We start from the raw sequence: 7,748 nt of genomic DNA, 5'->3' as shown, positions 1-7,748 counted from the left end.
ACGTTTTAGAAAGATCACTCTGGTAGCAGTGTAGGGAGTGATTTGAAAAAAGCAAAATGGGAGGCAGAGACCTGAGGGTATTATAATAGTTTGGCTAAGACATTAAAATTTCTAGAAAAGTATAGGATTTCATTATTAGTAGAGAAAAAAAGGACAAAATGCACTAGAAGTTAGAGAAAATACTGTCTCCTTGGAGAGCTCCATAAGTAAAATACCTTTTGTATTTTGGGGGTGGGGTTGCCTTTTTTTTTCTTACATTGAACATTTTTTTAAATGTGTTTATATTTTTTCTGATTACAAAAGCAATCCATACTCATTGAAAAAAATTGAAACAATTCAGAATTTAGAAAGTAAATTAATTAACTTAAGAAGTAAAAGTCCTGCATAATCCCACCTCTGAGAAGTAACAGCTGTTACTAGTAAGATACCTTTTTCACAGTGGAAAGTCCTATTCTTTCTGAAGGATTTGAAATGCCTCACAACCACATCTCAGAAGGCAAAGCAATGCTTAGATTCCCTGAAGAGGAAATGAAAGACTATTCAGAGGAGGGAAGGTGTACAGAAATAATGAGTGGAAAAGATTGAATGCTAAAGCAGCTGATTCATTCCTAATCATATTTTTCTGTTCAGGAGTTCATTTACCTGAAGCTATCCAGAGTGGTTGGCTAAGTGGGTGGGTAGTGTTTACTTCAGTGAAATAAAATGAGCTCTAGAAGTTTACCTTTCTTCTTGGTTAACTGTTCATATGTTGCACTTTTCTTTTCAACAGAAAAGTGTTGTCCTGTGACTAGAAAAGTGTCAGTGCCGAGCTGATCAAGAAGGGAAGGTTTCGAGAAGGGAGGGTTTCGAGAAGGGAAAGTTTCAGTGGTGAGGTGCCCAGTTGAAAGAACACTCAAGGGGCCAACGTAAGAATGAAACAGCAAGCATCAACTTTATTGCCGGGAGCGCAGTTCTATTGCCATGAGCACGGTTCTATTGTGGGGAACGCGCTTCTGCATTAGGGAACCGCATGCCCTTCACATATATCAGAGTACAATAGTGCCATTCTGCCACACACGTGTGCTACAATAAGCTGAATCATGCTTACATGAGTTAGGCGCAGGAGCCCTACTACATTAATGTAACATTCTAAATCTGAGGTACTATTCCTAGCCGTGAGCCTGGATCACAGCCAGACAGGGGACCAGCCAGGCCTGGGACCCACAAAAAGGTTTTTTGACATGATGGAAAACAAGAGAAAGTAATTCAGTAGTTTTTGTGTCCATTTGTTCATATCAGATTGGGATAATAATACCTGTCTGCCTCCCCAGAGAGATGATACAGCAACTGATGGTTTGTTTGTTTGGTCCCTTACTTTTGCAATAGAAAAAATTCTAGACTCGAGATCTTTTAAAGGAAAGAATTATCCTTTCTAGGCAATTCTTAGAGAGTTTCTTTAGAAATAAAGCCTTTTTTAGAAACCATTCTGGAATTTAACAACTTTTGCTCTCAGAAATTCTAATCTCTTTCAATTGCATATTACAGAAACTCAATTTTAACAACCTTAGGTAAAAAGGGAAAGATGATTGTTTCACCCTTCTAAAGCCTGACAAAGGTAGAGTTGGCTTCAGGGATACAGCTCCATCAGGTACTATAACTGGATTTGAGAAATTCTACTTCAGTATCTGTATGCTGCTTGAGAGAAGGGGGTTCATTCTTGGAAGCCATGGAGTGCCATGTTTGGCTATATGCATGTCAAAACATCGAAGGCTAGTCTTCAAAGACAGAGAATACCATCTGGGCAGAGAGAAACCGAGATGAGAGATGGTAAGAGGACCATTAGGATCACGGTTCCTGATGGTTTTCCAGATCCCATTTCCTTTCCCTTTGTATCCTGGCTACCTTGGGGCTTTGCTGAAACACATTCTCTTTGCTCATAACCCAAAGAATCATGACTACTATGGACTGAATATTTGTGTCCCCTTCAAATTGATAGGTTTAAACCCCAATCCCCAATGTGATGGTATTTAGAGGTGGGGCTTTTGGGAGGTTATTAGATTTAAATGAAGTGATGAGGATATAAGCCCCATGATAGAATTAGGGCCCTTCAAAGAAGAGGAAGAGATACCAGAGCTCTCGATGCCACTTTGAGGACACAGCAAGAAGGCAGCTGTCTGCAAGCCGGGAAGAGTTCTTACAAGGAACAAAGTCAGTAGGGACCTAATCTTGAACTTCCCAGGCTCCCAAACTGTGAGAAATAATTATCTTTTGTTTAAGCCACCAAGTCTATGGGTATTTTGTTATAGCGACCCAAGCTAAGACAATGACTGAGACAAGTAGGAAGGAAAATTAGTGATAGCCTTTTCTGTGTACTTCCTGCAAGATGTGGAGAAAACATCTTTCTTATCCTGAAATTCTCTTTCAAAGGTCACTGATTTCTAATTGCCAAACCCAGTGACTCAATTTTCATTCTATTTTGCCATGCTGGCTGTTCTTACCTTCTCGAGTCTCTGTGACCCCTGCTCCATGCATTCTCCCTTAACTTCCCCGTCAGCTCTTTTTCACTATCTTTCACTATTTTCTCTACTTGGCCCTGTCCAGGTGACCTCTAAGATTCTGTTCTTGGCCATATTCTCATCTTGCTGACTGACTCTATCTGCTACCACAATTTTCTCTCTCACTCATAAGCTGATGACTTCTTCATTTATTATTCATAACCATCAAGTTTTGCTGAGCTTTAGGTCCTAATTTATACTCTCCTGGTGACTATACTCTCTAGATAATCTGCAAACACTACAAAATGTCCCAAACCAAATTTCTCCTTTCTCTAATCTAGTCTCAAATTTTCCAGCCTCAGGGGGGTTCCATAGAGTAGTGGTTAGCATGTCTGCTTTACACGCAGAAGGTTCTGGGTTTGAGCCCCAGTGGAGCCACCACCCATACCCTGGGTGCCCCAGGCCCCAGGCCCCGGGTGTGCACCACGGAGTGTGTGGGAGAAGATGGCCCTGCCTTCAGAGATCCAGTTCTCAAGGGGAGAAATGGGGGAATAAAAAAAAATGTTTTTCTAACCTCAACCACCAGTACTTCCCACGTTGAACCTCTCTTGCGCTCCATATTCTCTTGTAGTCATCAGCCCAGTCTCATGGCCTTTTTCTCCCCTAACCTCTTCTCTCCCCTAGTCTCCCTTTCTTGGTACTACGTTCCTACCTCAGCCTTGCTCCCGTTCTCACTTTCTTGTCTAAATTGTGCCTTGTCCAATAGTTATCCTCCTTCTTTCAGCCTTGCTGAATATCTCTTTCCCAGGACATGTCATGCATTTTTACACCTCCATGATTTGCTTACAGTTTCCTTCTCCCTGGGTGCTGTTTCTCCATCTTTGTCCTGTCTAAATCTTATTCATCTTTCAAAATCCAACCCAAATGATTATTCCTCCATGAAGCCTCCTGTCAGGACCAAGCATTGACTTCTTGTGGCTCTCAAAGAACCACTAGAATAAGTATTATAATCTCAGTTTTCCTTTCTCTTATGGTAGAGTCTGAATGTTGTTCATGAGGGAAGAACCTTTCATAACAGTGCAGTGCACAGTTCAGATGCTCAATAATATTCGTCAAATTAAATCAAAGAAGAAACTAAGAAACTGCAGAGATCTTTGATAAGAGTCAATGTAGCTGAAGAAAGATATTAATATTTGAGGGGGCTGCTTTTTGATATAATTTCTTTGCTATTACAAATGGAGTGAGAGACAGGCAATAGCAGATAGGGCAGATGCCCTCTTAACTCTTCTGGTAGGTGATTGAATTTGGCCTTTATCCTACAACCCAAGTGAGCCTTATCTTTAAAGTGTTTGCTTGGAATAAGCTAAGATTTCTTGAAATTTATATTCTGAGAGTTTTTATTCTTTAAGCAGAAGAGAGAACTGACACATTATATGGTCTTGACATGTAGTGGACCCCAAATATATGAGTAACTGGCTTACAAAGAAATCTCCTACAAACGGACATGACAAACAAACAGAGACTTACGGGCATGAACAACAGTATAGTGGTTACCAGAGGAAAGTGGGGGAGGAGGGAAGGTCGAAAAGAGTAAAGGGGACCAAATACATGGTGACAGAAGGAAATTTAACTTTGGATGGTAAACATGCAATATACATATGATGTATTATTGAAGGCTTACAAAGAAATCTCCTACAAACAGACATGACAAACAAACAGAGACTTATGGGCATGAACAACAGTATAGTGGTTACCAGAGGAAAGTGGGGGAGGAGGGAAGGTCGAAAAGGGTAAAGGGGACCAAATACATGGTGACAGAAGGAAATTTAACTTTGGATGGTAGACATGCAATATACATATGAGGTATTATTGAATGTACACTTGAAAAATATAATTTTATTAACCAATGTCACTGTAATAAATTTAATAAATAAATAATAAATAAACAAATATAAATAAAACTGGAAAAAAGAAATCTATCAGGGTATAAGAAACAGTAGAGAATATTGGTCAGGAGCTTGCCTTTGGAGCAGGACTGGTAGGGTCTGAATTAGGCAACTTCTCAATTCCCTCTTGTGTGTAGTAGAGGTTGTCATGGGCCTACCTTAGAGGTTATTAGACAAGAGAATATATGTAAAGTTCTTGACAAGCTAAGCATATAGTAAGCACTCAGTAATTATTAGGTGTTATTATTCTATTTGATTACCACTTTCAACTATGATGTGGCAAATTTTCCCTCTTCTGTACCCTAAAGACACCCTGAGCAGATCCTATGACTTCACTATTAAAACTCAGTTCAGTCTGATTTAAAACGTCAATCTCATGATTGGTTCAAAGCTCTCTGCCTCCCCCAATACAAGCTAGTCTTATGGCCTGAGGAGATCAGTCTATTTTTTTAATCTTTCTCTCACTCTAGTGCCTTGGAGGGCAGGTAGAGGCTGGGCCATGCTCTGGGACACCTTGTCCCCCTTCTCTGTTTTTAAGAAGGACTCAGGGAGAAGAATGAGGTAGTCAGAGCTCTTCTCACATAGTTTATTGCCTCTTGTTTGGGAGGCATCTCTGAAATTTAATACACTGGTTCATTTTGTTCTGCTACTGCTATAGCCTCTAATGAAGTGACAGCCTCCACTGGGATGGGTGCACCAGATCCTTATGCACATGGATCAGATACCACTTTAGCATTAGATTACTGAAGCACAATTGATGCTGGAGAGCCAACTGAAAACAGTACTTGATTTTGCTGTTCCTGTTGTTCTGACAAGCTACAGTCAAAATACTCTTGTTTCCCACAGTGCTTGCTAAATAGCCTCCTAAGCGAGATATGTAATAGAGTGCAGTATGGCCGAAGCAAATCAGAGACCAGGGCAGATGCTACTCAAAGGGCTTCTGGGTTTCAGATATTTTAAAAGAGCAATGACCCCAAATAATATTTATTGAATATCTACTAAAGCCAGGTTCTTAGCATACATTATCTATTCTATGTAATAAAGATTATTAACTCCATTTTATAGATGAGGAAAGTGAAGGTAAGAGGAAGTCGATCAATTGCCACTATTCCTGAGGGTGTTGATTCTTACATACTAATTTCCACACTGACCAAAAAATCTAGTTAAGATCTCAGAAAGGCAATATTAACGAAGTCATATTTTTGGACATTTAGGATATAACTGCTTGCTAATGTTATTTTTTTTTCTTCTGATGCAAACTTTTATCTTTACTTTGTATCAATTCATGACAAATATAAGGGCCATCGAATGTCTTTTTGGCACAACTTGAAGTTGGCAATGGACACGATAATCCCAATTCATTTTTGTTTTTTCTTTTTGTCAAGAAGATAATTCACTGAACAATAAAAATCTTCTTTTTAAATCCTCAAACAAATTACTTCTCCAAAGCTCTAGCACTTAATCACTTGCTTATTCAATTATAAATAAATATGTATAAAAAACCTGCTGTTCGCAGTGCTGGAATACTGTAGTAACCAAAGCAGACAAAGTATTTGCTTTCATGGCGCTTAGATCTTACCTAGGGAGACAGACAATAATCATATAAATAATACAATTCAGATGATGTGATGTGAGGAAAATTAGTCTAATTGTCATGAAAGAGAGTGATCAGAGGAGGGTAATATTAATAAGATAGTCAAGAAAGATTGACCTTTGACCAAAACCTGAATGATAAGGAGATAGCCACTCAAAGATCTGAGAAAAGAGCCTCTCAAACCAAGGGGCTGAAGACTTACTTGGCAACTTATAATGTTTTGGATATTGAGAACGCAGTGCTCTCTCTATTCCCTCACCCTCAGTGAGAGAACCCAGCAGTAAGTGCAAGATTGGAAGATTTTGCTTAAAAGATCTGGTATGAAAATAAGCAGAAGTCAAGAAGAAAACAAAGATAAATTGAAACCTAAAAGTGCACCCAGCCTGCTAAGAAGTTTTTCTATCATAAAGGTGAATTCTAGGAAGGTTGATTTAGTTTTAGTGATTCAATAAAGTTATTAACTAGCAAAGAATGCACCCTAAGTCACATTTCTATGTTTGTGCATCACTTTATAATTGAATGTTTCCTGAAATAAAATAAGAAACGACCACTTTGCTCTCTGTATTTATGCTTCTCAACAGATATCTTATAGTAGACTTTCTTATATTTGTGGTAAACTACTTTTAGCCATGCATCAAGGCAATAAAATAGTTTTCATGTGATTATGTCTTTGGAAGTCTGGCACAAAATGTGATTTCACTTATTGAGTGTGATGTGACAGCTGTAAATTGCCACATTCCAGCTTAATGTTTCAATATTGTACTCTCAGTGTGACTGAGTCGATGACTTTTCTGGCTTTGACCATTTTTTCCACAGAGAAGCTGGCACTCAGACAAATCTCCTGTGACACTCTCACAAAAAGATGCTGACAGATCTCTGTCTCTCAGAGGTTCTAACTTGGCAGCATTCCATCCAGACATGCTGGGCACGAGCGTGTGTGTCTGTGTCTTTTGGCCTATGGGAAGGTCCTCTCATTCTGTCTTGCCAGCAGCAAAGAGGCATAGAGAGCCCCTTGGGATGAGAGTTCTACTTTGGGGCCAGCATGCTTTGGTAGGAAGGCATTGGGCCAGTTTAATAGGGCAAGGAGTCTTATTCAAGGCAGCCAGAAGTTTGTGTAGCAGGCTGGATAATCAATTTTCTCTTCATTATATGGTTGGGTCATTGAGTAAATGCTTAATAAGTAATTGGTAGCATTCAGGCACTACCCTCAATACTTGTGATGTATAGATGAATGCCTAAGTCAAGGAACTTACTCTAACTTGTTTGGGGAAATAACCTATAGCTGCCAATCATTTAATAGCTTCCCCTTACCCTAACTGCAAGACTTCTTACAACTCATTCAATGAATTTTCAACTAGTTTTTATCAACTACTTTTACTATGCCAGGAACTGTAGTCTGCTTAAGACATACTGAAATAAATAAGATAGATGTTTCTAAGATTAATATTGTACACACAAAAATGTTATGATGGTTATCTTGGGGGAATAGAATTAGATGGCGGTATGGACAAAGACTCAGTTTATATTTTTTTATCTTTACTATTTGAACTTCTTACAACAATTTTTTGGGAATATTATTTTTTTGTAACTCAACAAAACTCTTTTGAGTAATTGTGCCAGGCACTCTTCTAGAGCTTTGAAAAAATGGCAGTGGATGAAGCAGAAAGAGCCGCTGTTCTCAAAGAGTTTCTCTAATTGGGGAGGCAACACAAAACCAAAAAATCCAAACCAATA

Source organism: Pteropus alecto, unplaced genomic scaffold, assembly GCF_000325575.1.
Source record: "Pteropus alecto unplaced genomic scaffold, ASM32557v1 scaffold461, whole genome shotgun sequence".
NCBI classification, from domain to species: domain Eukaryota; kingdom Metazoa; phylum Chordata; class Mammalia; order Chiroptera; family Pteropodidae; genus Pteropus; species Pteropus alecto.
This window is presented reverse-complemented; position numbering follows the sequence as displayed.